This window comes from Gopherus evgoodei, chromosome 4 (assembly GCF_007399415.2).
Source record: "Gopherus evgoodei ecotype Sinaloan lineage chromosome 4, rGopEvg1_v1.p, whole genome shotgun sequence".
Lineage (NCBI taxonomy): Eukaryota > Metazoa > Chordata > Testudines > Testudinidae > Gopherus > Gopherus evgoodei.
The window spans coordinates 142,526,499-142,542,067 of record NC_044325.1 but is presented as its reverse complement, the minus strand read 5'-3'; the positions used below and the strand labels follow the sequence as shown (position 1 = coordinate 142,542,067).

Sequence of the window (15,569 nt, the reverse complement as noted above, 5' to 3'; positions counted from 1 at the left end):
GGAGCAATCAGATTGCTACAATACTGTTAATTCCTTTCAGAGCTACCAAGGACTAAAGAGGAGGGCCAGTCAAGCTACTAGGAGCATCCATGACCTATTGACAACCTAAACCCTAGCCAGTATTTGTTATGGGCCAGATGGCAGCTTGGCTTGTGCAGGACAGTAGGACACACCTATGCATCCCAGCATTGGCAGCTGCCTATAGGTGAGAGCAGCTTGTACAGGGCAGCTATATCTCTCTTACTCCGTGTGCATTGGCAGAATCTTGGTGCCACATCCCTCCCCTATGTGCCAGCCAACACACCTGTTCAGGTAGCCCGGGGCAGGGTATTTCTACCAAAGCAAGGGGGAATTCTTGTTAAGTCCCAATCTGCCTGCTGGTCTGCTCCAGGGGCAGGATAATTTACTCAGGGCTTAGGGCAAAGTCACACTTGCACCCTGTGTTAACACACTTCTTCCTACTTACAGACAGAGCTGGAGCTCTGGATTTCTTGCTGGGTAAGCTGGTGACATGGAAGACAATCCCATGAGCAGGAGCAATTTCCCTGCAGACCATGATAAATGACTCCGGGAAGGGAGTTGCAATTATTAATATTTTAATTACAGCCAGATGATAACAAACCGAAAAGCCGTTCTTTATTAAAGCTGCAGCAGTTGGGTAATGAAGGAAGAGGCTGCTTCTCTTTCCCTTCAATCATCTCAAGCTCATTTAACTCGCTCTAAGTTGAGGATGTTGGGGGATGAGATACAAGGAAGGAAGAAGCTGCTGTTCTTGTTTCGTTCAGCCTCAGTGGGCCCCAGAGACCATTCCCACCTTCACTTGTTAGCCAGTCCCCTCTGTCTTATCATTAAGGGGCTGATCTAAAGCTCATTAAAGTCAGTGGGAGTCTCTCCATTGACTTCAGTGGGCTGGAGATCAGGACCCAAGTACATTGGACCACATCAATCCCAGTGAAGCCACTGCAGTAACATCAGGGACAAAACTGGCCTGTTGATTCACCGAGAGTTTGCTTTGCCACCTGCTCACCATGGGAAAACCCCTATCAACTGGGTGGAGAATCGTAGAGAGGTTCTCGGCTCAAGGTGGGTCGTTGTGTGGTTCCAGTTTCTTTTTAATTGTGTCTTTTGCATTGGTGGGTCTCAGTTCAGTTACTCATGGGCAAGTGTCCAAAAATCCCACTCATCCTAACTGGACCAATGTTGGCAGTCTCAGGAGAGGAGTCAAGCACTGAGTGGGCCATGGAGACCAAGTTCTCCTCTTATATCCTAGTGGTGGTCCTTCTTTCCAGGGGGATGCTGCGGTGCATTGCTGGGCTAGTGATGGGGAAGTGTGCCCACACCGTACCTGTTCCATGGATAATGAAGGGGAAAATGTCAGGAGATTTGCAGTTCATTTTTCCTTCCCTCCTGCTTCATCCTCATTTATGGGTGTACATTGGGTGTACATTTCCTCAATTTTCCAAGCTTTCATTGCAATGGTTCGGGTCGGCTCTTCTTTTGTTTGACCCAGTCCATCCAGCCTCAGGACCTGACCTTGCAATGTGCTGCACTACTTCAACACAGTGCCAAGAGCCCTCAACTCTCAGAGGTGTCAATCACAGGTGAGGGTGCTGAGCATGTTGCAGGAAGCACCTGGCACCTCATGAAATCTAGCCCACAACTACAATAGATTCTGTGGAAAGCCTTTGCAGATAGGGTTACTCAGGAGGAAAGCCAAGGGGCTGATGGAGGATATAGCTGGACATGCTGCCTCTCCAGTCATGAGGGACTTTTCGACTAAGAGTTCAGTCCTGGGAATGAAGCACACTCAGCACTTCACAAGTTCAGGAGCTGCATTCAGCAACAAGGAAGGTTTCATGGGTGATGAGAGGTCTGCAGGCAAGGGCAGGTCCACACACTAGGTATAGTAGAACTAGAATGCAGAGGTGCTGCAGGATGTCTGTGCATCTGCCAGCTGTTAACATTCCTTTGGCTAGGCCTCTCCTGAAAAAAGAAAATATTAACCACCCCCCCCCAGATGACACCACACAGGCTCTTTGTGTCAGGCTCCCATCAGTTCATACTACCAGAGAAATAAGGACCAGGAAATGTGCTAGACATGCTCAAGTCCATTTCACTGGCAATCAGACCCAGAGACACGTCTGTACAATTGGGGCTTCGCTCAGACACGTGTAGCTCTGTGGTTCATCCAAGCCATTTTGTTGTCATTTGATCCAAACCTGGAGTCACATTATTATTTATGGTTTGTTTGTGTCACAGTAACACCTAAACGCCTTAACATAAATCGAGGCTCCATTGTGCCACGTGCTGTACATATGGACAGCAAGACAGTCCCTGCCCCAAATACGTTACAATTGAAATAGATAAGACAGACAAAGACAGGTGAGAGAAGAGAAGGATTTTTTATGCTCATTTTACAGATGGGGAACTGAGTCGCAGAGAGATTAAAGGAAAGATTTTCAAAAGAACTCATGTTGGTAGCTGAGCTCTTTAGATAATCTGGCCCCATTTGACTTGCTAAGTGTCTTCATGCCTTTTGAGTTTTGCCTGGAAAATTCACAAGTAGGACAAAAAGGGACAAACAGTTTTTTTGCTGTGAGCTATTCACTTGACTCTGCTACCTACGGAAAGATATGGATCTACTGTATATACCTCCCCTGGCCCCTGCCACCACGTCTGCTTGAAAATGGGTTATTAAGTAACAGGCTACCCCACTGGTGCTGAGTCAGCCTGAAACTAATGAACACACTGGCCGACCATTTGAAATTTATTGCACCTATTAATTACAACCATTAGCTGCAGCCAGTGAAATTTTTATAATGAGGACCCTTGTGACTTTGCCTTCCTAGCAGCAAATTAACTGTGTGGGGGGAAGAATCAATGGGATCAGCATACTTTACAGAAGTGATGTTTTAATTAGCAATTCTCAGCAAACATGCGGGCCCAAGAAACAGTGCTTTGGTTCATTATCTCCTCTTAAAGGGACAGAATTTCTTTTTGATTTAGTTCTTTTCTGGTGTCTTCTGTTTAAAAAAAGTATCCCGCTGTAAATTATGGGTTGCTGCTCTTAATTGGGTTTTGCCTTAGGTTGGGTTATAATGAGGGAGGCCATCCAGGGTTGGTGGGAAAAAATAAAACATAATTTTAGAAGCAGAAGAAATAAAAAAACAGATAAATAATGTGGATACTCTGGTAAAATTAGCCAGCAATACAGCCAACGTGGCATACAGAAGGAATGTAATGAAGTGGCTGGTGTGTATGTGAGGCATGCCCCCTCCTGGATGGAATCAGTATGGCCCTGTACTGCTAAAGCTAAAGGAGATAGATGCTCCATTATTTTAGGTGATAGATTTTAGAGCCAGTGGCTCTGGATTCCATCCCTGTTAATTTTCCATTAAGTTCTTAAGGGCCTCATTACACACTGTGCAGTAGTGACTACTAAAGGCCTAGGTGACTGGATTCGTTGCAACAGTCAAGATGTAAAGATCAACCCAGCCCAGTTTGAGTCCAGACTCTGTGCTTTCCAGAGTCTGCTGGCTTTTGGAACTGGATTACAGTATAAAAAAATGTCATAATCTCTTAACGTAGGCCTCTATGCTGGGGCATTGCTCACAATTCTGACATGCTTGAAGCCCAGGTTTTTAAAAAGTGACAGTGGTTTGGGTGCCCCACGTGAGCACTCTGAAAGCGAGGCCTGATTGGTCCAGCGGATGGGTGCTCAGCACTACTTGTCCAGCTCTTTTAAATTGGTCTCAAACGGCTCTCCCAAAATCACTGATCACATTTGAAAATCTTGGTCATAAAGGTCAGTAGATGGCTGAAATATCCCACCATGAAGGGGGAAACAAACTGAAATTTGAAGGCATTTTCTACTTCATTACAAGCTATTGTATTCTATTCAGGTCCTCATACCACACCCATCACCTTGGTATTTGGGCCTCTCCTAGTACTAGGTCATTTTACAGGACATTGGTCTCACCTCACAATTTTCTTGCAAAAACACAGGACCCATTTCCACTGAAAATAGCCTGCTTCCCAAGAAGAATTTTTCTGCTGGGAGCAAAAGGCAGCTTTAAAATTCAGAGTTCAAAGTGTAAAATTTAACATTTTCTAGTGGGAGAATTAAAAGCAAATTTGATCACATTTCTCAGATAAAGCAAAATTGGAAGTGGCATAAAAATCAGATGAATTGAAACCTCAGAATTTCTGTGCAAACCTTTGCCAGGACAATTAATAGGGCCAGTGACACATCATGACAATCTTCTCTTTCAGTGCAACTCTGCTGTTAGCCATGTGAAAAGAAGGTTCACCTGATTCTCCCTCACCCAAAAGCAGAGCTCAGTGGGTATGATTGTAGCCGTTTTTAAGGGTAACAATACATGATAACACAAGAGCAGGTGATTGGTCAACCTGACAGCAGCAGCGTTGCCCTGTAGATACATTTAGTCTATGACTTAAGGGAGGAATAACAGTAGGGACAAATGTACACATCTTTTATTGCAGTGTCAGATTCTTATCTCAGGGGTTGTCTACATGGGAGAGTTTTTACAAGTTATACCAGTATAACTCCCCTGGTAGACACTCTTATTCCTCAGTTCTTCCTGTAGTAACTCCTCTGAGCCCAATTCACTGTCACCCTTTACCTTCCATTGTCATTTATATCATTGTAAAGCAGGTGCAAAGTGTTATCAGAATGCAATGGTAGCATTTTACTTTTACATTTCACTGGGCAAATTGCTGCACAAGGGGCAGGGCAGCAGTGATTCATGCCATTGACTTAGTGGACTTTCTTTGAATTTAAACCAGCGTAAATTCACATCAGAATTTTGTCCCTTTGTGCTTTTCTAACTAAGATCTCATAGCAACTTGTATCATTATTCATTAAGCCACAAAACCTCCTGGGAGGTAACTAATAAATACATTAACCATTTTACATATAGGAGATTGAGGGCTTCTCTATACTGAGGATTTTTGCATCCTTCTAGCTATACCAATTTTTGCACTAGTATAAATCCCTAGCGTAGACATGCTGCATCATCGATGCAGCATGTCTACACTAGGGGTTTGTAGACATGTTGCCCTGGTACACCATGTCTACACTAGTTGTTTGTCCTAGTGCACCAATCTCAGTGTAGACAGGCCCTACGAGAAGTGACTGCCTCAGGACCACACAGTGAGTCAGTGGCAGAGCCGGGAATAAAGCTTAGAAGTCCCAGTTCCCATTCGTTTGCTCTGACCACAAGATTACACTGCTTCTTGGCATACAACTGAGAAAGAGAGGAAAAGACTGCATGGAAAGTCTAAGCTAAAATAAAGATTTCCCATTTCATCAGCCTGACCTGGCTGTTAAGAATAGCCGGGGTTGAAAAGCAAAACCCAGTGAAATCAGTAATTGCTGGGCTAAGGAATAGGTTCTGTCCAGCTGGTTCAGAAACACATTTATTAGGACTCAGAGAAAGTGACATTATTAAAGTGAGCATGCTGATTTCAGACAGCTCCCAATTCATCACTGTGACAGTGACAAACACAGCCCAGGGTTGTGCAATTGACTAAAGAGAATTCTCTGGCTTAACATTTTTAATGTATCCTGCATTTTTTTCTCTGCTGCAAGGGGCTTTATCCAAAGGATCTTCTCCCTTGAATAGAAAGGGCAGTGCAGCTCTGTGAAGCATGCCCAGCTCTTGCAAATCAAACAGGGCTTCTGTTACCGCTAATGAAGCTAGTTCATTTATTTTTTAATTATTGCTTGCTCCTTCAAGATCCTTTTTCTACCTTTTCAAGACGAACAGGAGCATTAGGCTCAGTTTGTGCTTGCCTCCATTCTTCCAGGCTCATTCATCATTGTCTGCTCCCTGAATGGAAGGCAGAGGCATCACTTTTAAAAGCCTCCGTGCGACAAGTTTCCCTAAAGACATCAATAGCTTCATAATGGAAGCTGGGGTCCTGTCAGTCAGACCGCCCAGGTTCTAATGGTGGTTTTGTATCTGCAGCTAAGTCAGTCTGGCCTGGGATCCGCTAATGTCCATGGAGAAAGGTACCTGAGTGATGCTGTGGCAAGTGTTGGCAGAATAAATATCATAGAACCGGAGTGAGCCTGCTTGTAGGTCCATTGTAAGGAAATTTGACCGTCTATTTCAGTGTCCTGAAACAGGGCCATAGCATATTGATAATTGATAACAGTCTGCACTTCCCATAGCAACTTTCATTTAAAGATCCCAAAGTGCTTTGCAAATGTTTGTTAGTTAAGCCTCCCTGTGAGATTGGGTAAGTAATTTTTTACCTCTGTTTAATAGAGAAAGTGTAGCACAAAAGGGGAAGGGTGTTGGCCTAAAATGAGCTTGTGAAGTGAACTAGAGGTGGCTGTATAAGGACAAGGAACATGTGTTTGCTGGATCTGAGCAGCTTCTCTAGGTGCTCTGGATTCTTGAGTCCTGGGCCCCATTTGTGGTAGTAGCTACCGTCTTCCTCTCTTGCGATTCTGAGTTGGGAAGGGCAGTCATGCAAGGGTCCAATAAGAATCCTCAGCAGTTCTGCCTTTCCCATCCCCCTTTTGAATGAGGGCCTGAAACCGGCTCCCATTAATGTCGATGGGAGTTTTGCCATCAGCTCAACAGCAGCAAGGATGAGCCCTGGAGACATTAGCAGGCAGAGCAAAGGCCTGTCCAGCTGGAGCGGCACCCTGATTGGACCTGTTGTACCGTGAAGCAAAGTCCATCCACACAGTCAATGGTAGCAACTTAGGCGCTATTTTATGGTTACTCTTTCTTCTGGTATTGGCCATTACTTTTTTGTTACCTCTGGTTTCCTCTGGAAGCTCTCATGGGGCCAGATCCTCAGCTGATGTAAAACAGCAGGGACTCCACTGGAACTAAATAAATTTACACCAGCTGAGGATCTGGCCAATTGTCTCCCTGGTTGCCTGCATCCTGATCCAAAGCCCATCAAAGTCAATGAAAAGGCTCAAGCTTCAATGGGCTTTGGATCAGGCTCCTCGTGCTTTGGACCCGGCCAGGGGGCTGAGATGCAGAGCACCAACAGTAATACCAGCCCCTTGCTGGGCAGGAAGATGTCAATTCAGCAGGAAATTGCATGGCTGCGGTACAGACCATATGCGAATGTTTATTATCTCCAGGTTCAGCTTGATTAAAACTTGTCTTTAGTTCCTTCTAGGTGGCATTTGCCTAGAATAAGGATTTCCTATCAGTTATGTCAGGCGTTGCCAGCACCTTATGCGAGCTGCTGGCTCATTGTGGGTACGTATGCAGTGGCAGATAGCTAGCAAGGGAAATGCTGGCAGAATGATGTTGCCCAGGATACATGTTAGAGCCAAGATTGACACAGCTTGACCAGAGAATGGGGAGATCTATGTTAGTACTACCTTGCCTGGCTGGGCTTAAAGGGACACACTATCTACCTATTGTACTCATACCTTACTATACAGTGACAGCATGTCAGAGATATGGTGTGTCCAGGGCCCATGAATTCTACTCCTGGATCTGCCACTGAGCTGCCAGGTGACCTTAAGAAAGTCCTTTGTTCCTCTGTTTCTCCTCCCCCCCTCCTTGTCTGTTTAGACTGTAACTCTCTAGGACAGACTGTCTCTTGCCATGTATGTACAGTGCCTAGCACGAAGGGCCTCTAGGTGCTACTATAATATCAGTAATAATAAGTCATTGAGCGCAAAATGCAATGAATTTTACAAGACATAATGGGCTGAATTTAGCACTGGGGTAACTCTGTTGGTTTGCACATACCAGGGATTAATAATATTAAACACATGTCCATGGGTTTTTAATATTAATATCCAAGAAGATCTCATTTTCATTTTTCTTAAATTTTAACATTTCCTTGAAGTGTTGGAAATGCAATAATGTGTGTGCGTGAGAAAACACACGGAAACTAGCTATGAAACAAAAGGCAAACTGAGCTGTCGAGTTTCATTGTCCACGCTGAAAAATTTGGAAACCAGCAGCATAAATAATGGGAAATAAATCTGAGTTGTAAAAGTATTTTAAATGGTAACAATGTAAGGGCCTGATCCTGCCATCCTTTCTCACACTGGGTCCCATTCTGATAGCCTTGCCTGCACTGAAGAATACATTACTCAAAGGGCAGCCCACTGATTTCACAGCTATTCGTAGCATAAGGTATCAGACTCTCTCCCGTTGAGTAGTGCAGGTTTCAAGCCCATCGAAGTCACTGGGTTTATACTCCCACTGACTTCAGTGAACTTTGGCTCAGGCCCAATTCCCACTGACTTCGATGAGGTTAGTCTGCGTGTACGAAGGGACAGAATTGGGCCCTAAAGTATTTGAGCTCAAATTCACCCACTGCGCATCAATGGTTGCAACTCCTCAGCTTCAATTACTTTTATGCTTCTTATGTGAGTGGTGAATATTACTAGATCATTTCCATCTAGTTCATCCAGGTGCAAGGAAACTACCCAATAGTGAAGGTACCAGTTCATTGCACTATGACTTCAGATTTTTATCTTGACAGCGTGTCTTGAATTTCCCTGGAAATTATCCCAATGTTCCATTTCCCTAAAAATGGTGGGACGTTGTTACCCTGACATATGCCCACAACTGTACTTTCAAAAAGGTAACATCTCTAGGACTACATCTATGGGCTAGATTATGTTTTCCCTTTATCTGGGAGCCAGATCTCCAGCTGGTGTAAATCAGCCTAACACTATTGACTCCAAAGGAGCTACACTGATTTACATGAGCTAAGGATCTGGCCTCTGGGTTTTTAAATATCCCCAAAATATGTTTGCCCATTTTAGGTGCAGGTGGTAAAACTCTGTTAAATAGTTTACAAACCTTAACAGTCCTGAAGTTCTGCAGTACACCTGAGCTTCAGGAGGAATTTTTAGCTAGAGTTGGGCCCACATAATTTGTATGCTGAGAAATTTGAATCTGGATTCAGATTTTGACCACCCTCAAATCTGAGACAGATCTGGGTGATTTTGTTCAGGCCCATTGCTGATGTTGAGGGATGAACGTATTTGGGTGGCAGGGGCTGAGGAGGATTTTTCTACCTTTACAAAAATATTCATTGACTCAAACACGGGGCCACTTCTGGCTCCTGATGAGCCAAATTTACACCTACTGACATCAGCTGAGGTTTCACAGGCAGTAGTGCCATTGAAGTCAAATGAGAGTCTTTCCATTGACTTTAATGGGAGCTAGATCAGGTCCATAGGGCAGAACTTGGCCCACTGTCTGCAACAGGAGCTGAAGTAGGTTCGCTGAGCCTGATTCTCCGCTTGCTTACACAGGCATAAATCAGCAGCAACTGAGGTTGGCACAGTTCCCTCAGGGTAAAACAATCAAGGCATTTTCACTGGCTCTTTCTCTCAGTGCAGATTTGCAAGTATACCAGACCGGTTCTGCAGAGAATTCCTTTCTCCACCTAAAGTCACAGAATGTAGCTACACTGAGAGAGAGCTAGCTTCAGATCTCGCTTTCAGACAGCTTTGTCCAGTGGAACGTTGCTCCCTGCCAGCTGTTACCTCAGAAGACCCTTTTGCTGGCTTATAATAAAAAGCAGCAGCACAGAGAGAGACACACACAGAGCTGCCACTATGCTAAAAAACCCTGTAGACAGGAAGACTCATTAAAGAGCCTGTTGTCATTGTTCGTGACTCTGAGCCTCAGAGGTAGCATTGGGGCCCTTTTAATTTGGGAGCCTGATAGATAGGTACACAGAAGGCTGTCAAATGAAGGGGAAAGTGGGGAGGCGGGCGGCTGGAGAGGTGTATTAAAGGGACTCCGTCCCTTGCTTGCTATCTGCTCTATATCAGTAGCTGGGCTCGTGATTGGAATGACAAAGTCGAGGCAAAAGCACAGAGGACAAAGCCAGCCCACTAGGTAGCGGTGCTCTGGTATCTGGTTCCCAGGTTACTGGATGGGAATGATGTGATTTCATTGCCATGTTGGAATGACAGTGCTGGGAATTGAAGGGCTCTTAATGGGTACTAAATGGTTGTGCTGGAAGCTGGAAGGTCAGTCAAACATTCTCCATGGCCCCTTCGAGTAGCTTAGCATGTCCCCCTGCGAGCCAGCTGAGCTGCTGACAAGAAGCCAATCCGAGTGGGATTTTAGTTGCATTCTCTCCATTGGGTAACTATCAGCTTGAGATATTTGTAACCCTGTGGGTGGGAAGGGGTGGAGTCACATGACAATATATAGGCTATTTCTCTTGCAAAATCTCCTTTGGGCCAATCCTGCTCTCACTCAGTGGACTATTTGGCGCTCACTCGGGACCCGACCAGCAAATCGCTCAATTACATATTTAATGGGACTACTCATTGATAAGCACGTGCAAAAGTGCATTGGTGGCTCAGGGCCAAAGAGGAGCACTTGGCCCAGTGTGTTCAGTTTAGTTCAATGCAGTTAAAGAGGTTGTCCTTACTTTTCTCCTAAGTGTCCCCGTGTAAGTTAGAGACAGGTCCAGTTCTGAATTTCTGCAAGTTACGGGATGTATGAATCAGGGCCTGGTTCTGTTAGCAGCCCACCAGTGTCAGAAGCTATGTTCGTTGCTAACCACTATGGGCAATAGTTGCCCCTCTGGAGCGTATGCTAGAATTTTTACAGCAATTCCCACTCATGGATATCAAAGCTTGGATGAGTTTCATTATCCCCATTTTACAGCAGAGTTAAGTGACTCACTCACATGGCTAATTTAATGACAGACCTGAAAGAGTCCAAGCTCCCAATCCATGCCCTGTTCACTAGCTCACACTGCTTCCTTGCTGAGATAGGGATGATGGGGTCAGTTGAAGTTTCCTTCAGGACTCTCTGTATTTCAGAGATTAGACTGACCTAGCCATAAAAGTGTATCAATTTAGTGTTCAAGACTCCTGCTTTCCAGCACTTTAATCAGTTACCCTCTTTCTCATGGCAAAACTAGATTTGGCTCATTTGCAAGTTAGAAATGCTAAAAATTAAAATGGGGGAAAGCGCAGGCGGGTTTGACTTCAGATGTTAATTTTTCCCTTCCATGTCTTAAAAAAAAAAGGGTTTTGTTTGCTGTTAGAGCTGTTACTCCCTAATGTGGGCTGTGCTTTGGGGCATGATTTGATCCACTGAAAATGGACAAGGAGACACTGAGCTTTGATATCAGCTGCTTCTTATTAATTGCGGTTGCTGGGCATATATCTCTAAGCTTTGTTAAAACACCCCAATGAGCCTAAGCTTAAGGTCCCTGTAATATTCATTAGCTTAGCAGACTGTGCAAACTATTTACGTTTCTGTGCATGTGGGAATTACAGCTCACAGGCTTCCACAGGCAGCATGTGTTTGGTTCAACCCCCTCTTCTTTTACTGGAAAGGAAAATTTTGGAGAATGTGATTGGGGGCATCTGTCATGGGGAAGGCTGGAGATAGGAGGTTCTACACTGGGAGAGGAGCTGCCAGGGCCCAGGAGTTCTGCATCTGGGGGTGAGGGGAAGTGTGTTTTGCAAAGGAAGGCCGTGATTGACCATCCCTGCCCACCCTCCTTCCCAGCCATCAGCAAGAGCTGCTCTGATTTAAAAAACTCTCTCTTTCTTTCCTCTCCCTGTCCCCAGCTAGGTTTCCTTTGGATGCTCCTGAGCCTGATCTGCCATAGGGGATGCCCCAATTCACTTTTGCTTGCTTCTGTGGGCTCCACGGCTTCTGCAAGATGAAGAGGAAAAAAGAAGAGCCCAGTGCAGAGCAGGAGACGTCAGTGTGAGACTTGTCCGGGTGTGTCACATTTATCCTCTCACTCACATCGCTGGATTCCAGCCCTGGTTTGAACTTGGTATGATATTTTTGCCCTTTGCCTGAGATCCCGTCTCAAGGGGAATCAATCCCATTTCTGCTCTCTGATCTCTGTAACCATGAAGAGGCACCTATCACATCTGTGTCCCGTGCTTATTTTGCTCTCCTGCTGCACTGGTGGGTGCACAGGTTGGGGGTGAGGGGAGAGAAGGGAGTCACAGGACTGATGCTCCAAACCTTGGAACAGGAGGACCAGCATGTTCATTTAACTCCTAAAAACAAAGCTGAGTTTCCTACGCTTGACTGTCGATAGTTAATCCTCCAAGTGCAACTAGGGCCGCTGGAAACAGGGTTCCTGTCCTGTGAGAACTTTTGAGATTTCAAAATGTTTTCATGTCCTGAATCAGGATGAAAAATTGAAATCTCAAAAACTTCCACTAACTGAAAAACTGGAGGTGGAGGCAGGGGGGGAGGGAAGAGGTGAGAACAGTTTGGATCAATTGTAACATTTCATTTCCATTTGAATCTTTCCCCTTTAACCTTTTTTTTGGTCTAAATTTACTAAATTTCTAAATAAAACATTGTTTTCCTTTGAAAAGCCAAAACTTTTTTCCAAACCTTTTGAGTCAGGAGATTTGTCAAAACTGCCCCAGTTTCATGAGAAAAGTGGATGAGGGAATATCTTCTGTTTGACCAACTTCTGTTGGTGAGAGAGACGAGCTTTCAAGCTTACACACCACTCGTCTTCTTCATGAAGTTTTGCTTTGATTTTACTACTGCTCCTAGTTAATGGCTTAGTCCTTTAGTCTACGTGGTAGCAGCTTGTGCTTTGAGTATTGAGGTCTTGCGTTCAAATGCTCTGTTGTCCAAGTGGAGTCAGTTATACACAGGGGCACTGGAACAGTTTGTACAGTGGTGGGTGCTAAGAGCCATTGAACCAAACTGTAAACCCTGTACATGATGGAAACTGCTTCAAGCCAGGGGTGCGGCAGTGCCAGCACCCTCAGCACCCCTAGTTCCAGCACCTCCGCTTATACAACGCCTTTTGCACCTGCATAAATTTGGTTTCCTCCTCTCTTCCCTGTATAACAACTTCATTGGCATCTATAAGAGGACAGTCAGTTTCTTAGGGGACTTGAAAGGAGCAAGTTCAAGTTTAGTAGGATGCTCTTGGTTACTGTAGCAGAGGGAATTCCAGCCAGGATCATCTAACCATCAGCACACAGTCCCCGTTAGCAACAATAGCTGTGACTGGGGCCAGAGAGGGGAAACGAGGAGTCCACGTCAGTGCAACATTCCCAAGAGGCAGGCTGTCTTGCTCAGTGTGGCCCTCTCACAGCGCTTGATAGATGAGCTGGGGAAGGTGTCCTGGCAGAAGGAGGTGCGCCTGGGATGTGAATGATGGGCTCGCTCATCGATGTCAGCAGCAGGCAGAGGAGAAGGCGGAGGAAGCTGGTTAATTTGTGTTCACACATTTAGCCTGCAACATCTCTCATTTTCTTTCTTCTCCTTCTTCTTTCCTAGAGACTTGCCTGGCTTGGAAAAAAGCTGAAGCTCAGAAACGACCCTTATAGAAGAGCCACAAACAGTATCCTGGGTGCTATGGTGGTTCAGCACAGATCCCCAGTCTCAAAGGTGCTTGATCTTGGACCGCACAGCTATCTGTGGCAGAGAGAGATTTTTGTCCCTTTACTGGGTAAAAGTTTCATTCACAAGAAAGCTGTCCCTGTCTTGCTTGAATATGTCCCCCTGGACAGACTCTGAAGGAGATTTCCAAATCAAGAGCCAGGTCCTGCCCTCAGTTTCCCTGGAGTAAGTGGGCAGCAGGATTTGGCTCTGTGTTTTTAAGTTGTCTCACTGTGGCACTGTCAACTGAAAATGAACAAGCTGTAGAGTTTTGTTAGTATCTCCCAAGCAAATGTCCTGTGTCTACAAGAAGCAGTTCCTAATACTTCTTAGACATTTTGTGCTCAGATGTGCTAGATGCCAGCATGGAGAAACCCTTAGGGAGTGGTGAAAACACACTGGGCTTTGATTCTGCTCCCATCGATGCAAATCAGGAGTCGCTCCACTGAAATCAATGGTGTTAGCCCAGTGGGAGAGCAGACTCATGCTCCTTATGTGTCTATATTAACTATGGGAAGTGAATTTTGCAGTTGGCCCCTTTCCTATAATGGGCATGAATCAAAATCCCTGAACTCTATGTGAAGAGAAGTTTGGAGCTGGGACCCGGATTTCAGCTTTGGAGCTCAGGTCTCTCTCTAGCATGTATGCATCCTCCAGTGGTTCTCCACCTTTCCTGTAATGGGTGCCCTCTTCCAATCTAGCTATTTAGCAATCTGCGAAAGGCAATATGACCACGACTCTCTGACACCTGTTCATGTACATGCGGTGGGTCGCAACCCCCAGGATAAGAGCCCATGTTCTCAAAGAAATTGATGTAGTTGAGAGTATGGAAAATGCCAGTGTTCAAATTGTTAACTTTTTTTGCTGGAACTGCCTCACCTTATCCAGGCATAGCCATTAGCATTAGTGTAGTGCTGCAGTTTCAAAGGTTGTCCCTGTTTTCTCCCTTCTTGTCTATACGTCTTTCCTACCTGCTGTTAAAGCCATATGGAAATTCCCTGGGTGCTGTGCCTTTCAGGAGGTGTTGCAGACAGACTCTCCTCTTCAGGTACCCTAAAATAGCCCCACTAGTTGTCACTGTGGATCCCAGAAAGTACATCTATTTCATGGCCTGATCCAAAGAACATTGAGGTCAGTAGAAACTCTCTTTTTGATTTCAGTGGGTTTGGATCAGGACCTCACTCAGGAAGGTCTTCTTGTGGTAGTGTTGGAGATGGGCTTGAACCCAACCTTCAGCTCTGAACACCCCCCGCCTTATGGCACTGGAAATCCAAATCCAACTTTAGCCCCTCAGACCGAGCTCTGGTTAATTCAGACAGCCTCAACCCTTTCAATCCTGAATCCTTTGCTGCCATCTCCAAAATGTTCAGCTCCTGAGGCTACTAGAGTTGTGCTCTTTCGATGAGGATGGTCACACAGTATTTGTAGCCCTTTCAGTCAGAATAAACTGCAGCTGCGGCGGCTTTTGAGAACTGGTAGCAAGGCCTGAGCTGGGTGCATGACAGAGTCAGAAAGACTAGGGCTGTCAACATGACAGGCTGAGATGGTAGCCATGGAGATCTGAGTATCAAAGGGGTAGCTGTGTTAGTCTGGATCTGTAAAAGCAGCAAAGAATCCTGTGGCACCTTATAGACTAACAGACGTTTTGGAGCATGAGCTTTCGTGGGTGAATACCCACTTCGTCAGATGCATGTCACATGCATCTGACGAAGTGGGTATTCACCCACGAAAGCTCATGCTCCAGAACGTCTGTTAGTCTATAAGGTGCCACAGGATTCTTTGCCTCTTTTTATGGAGATCTGAGGAGGGATTCAAAATGGCTGCCTCAGGCAGGGCTGGTTCAGCCAGTATTGCAAAGCTGATGGCTATAGGGAGCCGTCATGAACCCCCTCCTGCCCCAGTCATCTCTGTATGGAAAAGCCAGAGGGAAGCTCCTTGCTCATGCTTCAGGGTTCAGTGGTGTGGAGTAGAAGCTGCTTTGTACTGAATGAGAACCCAGTGGGGACCACTTGGTCCCCCTAGAGAATTGAGGGGCCTCCCCCTTTAATATGTCCCTGGTTAGGGTAAATTGCTGGCTCTCTGCCTCCTCCTGTGTAACAGAAAACCTCCATTCACTTGCTCCTCTAAGTCCCTCAACAAACCCATTGCACCAGTTCTGGATACATTTCCTAAGGCCCGATTCCCACCATGGAATGG

General features: G+C 45.5%; 1 protein-coding gene and 1 long non-coding RNA gene across 2 annotated transcripts in view; one reads left to right on the top strand and one right to left on the bottom strand.

Annotated features, from left to right (window-relative positions):
* Positions 1 to 15,003, top strand: part of LOC115650924 — a 56,643-nt gene extending 41,640 nt beyond the window's left edge. The window contains exons 2-3 of the long non-coding RNA XR_004000255.1: positions 11,573 to 11,787; positions 13,272 to 15,003. This is a non-coding gene — a long non-coding RNA (uncharacterized LOC115650924). The remainder of the gene's footprint in view (positions 1 to 11,572; positions 11,788 to 13,271) is intronic.
* CDK18 (cyclin dependent kinase 18) overlaps positions 1 to 15,569 on the bottom strand; it is a 182,879-nt gene that overhangs the window by 153,006 nt on the left and 14,304 nt on the right. The gene's annotated exons all lie outside the window — the stretch shown is intronic.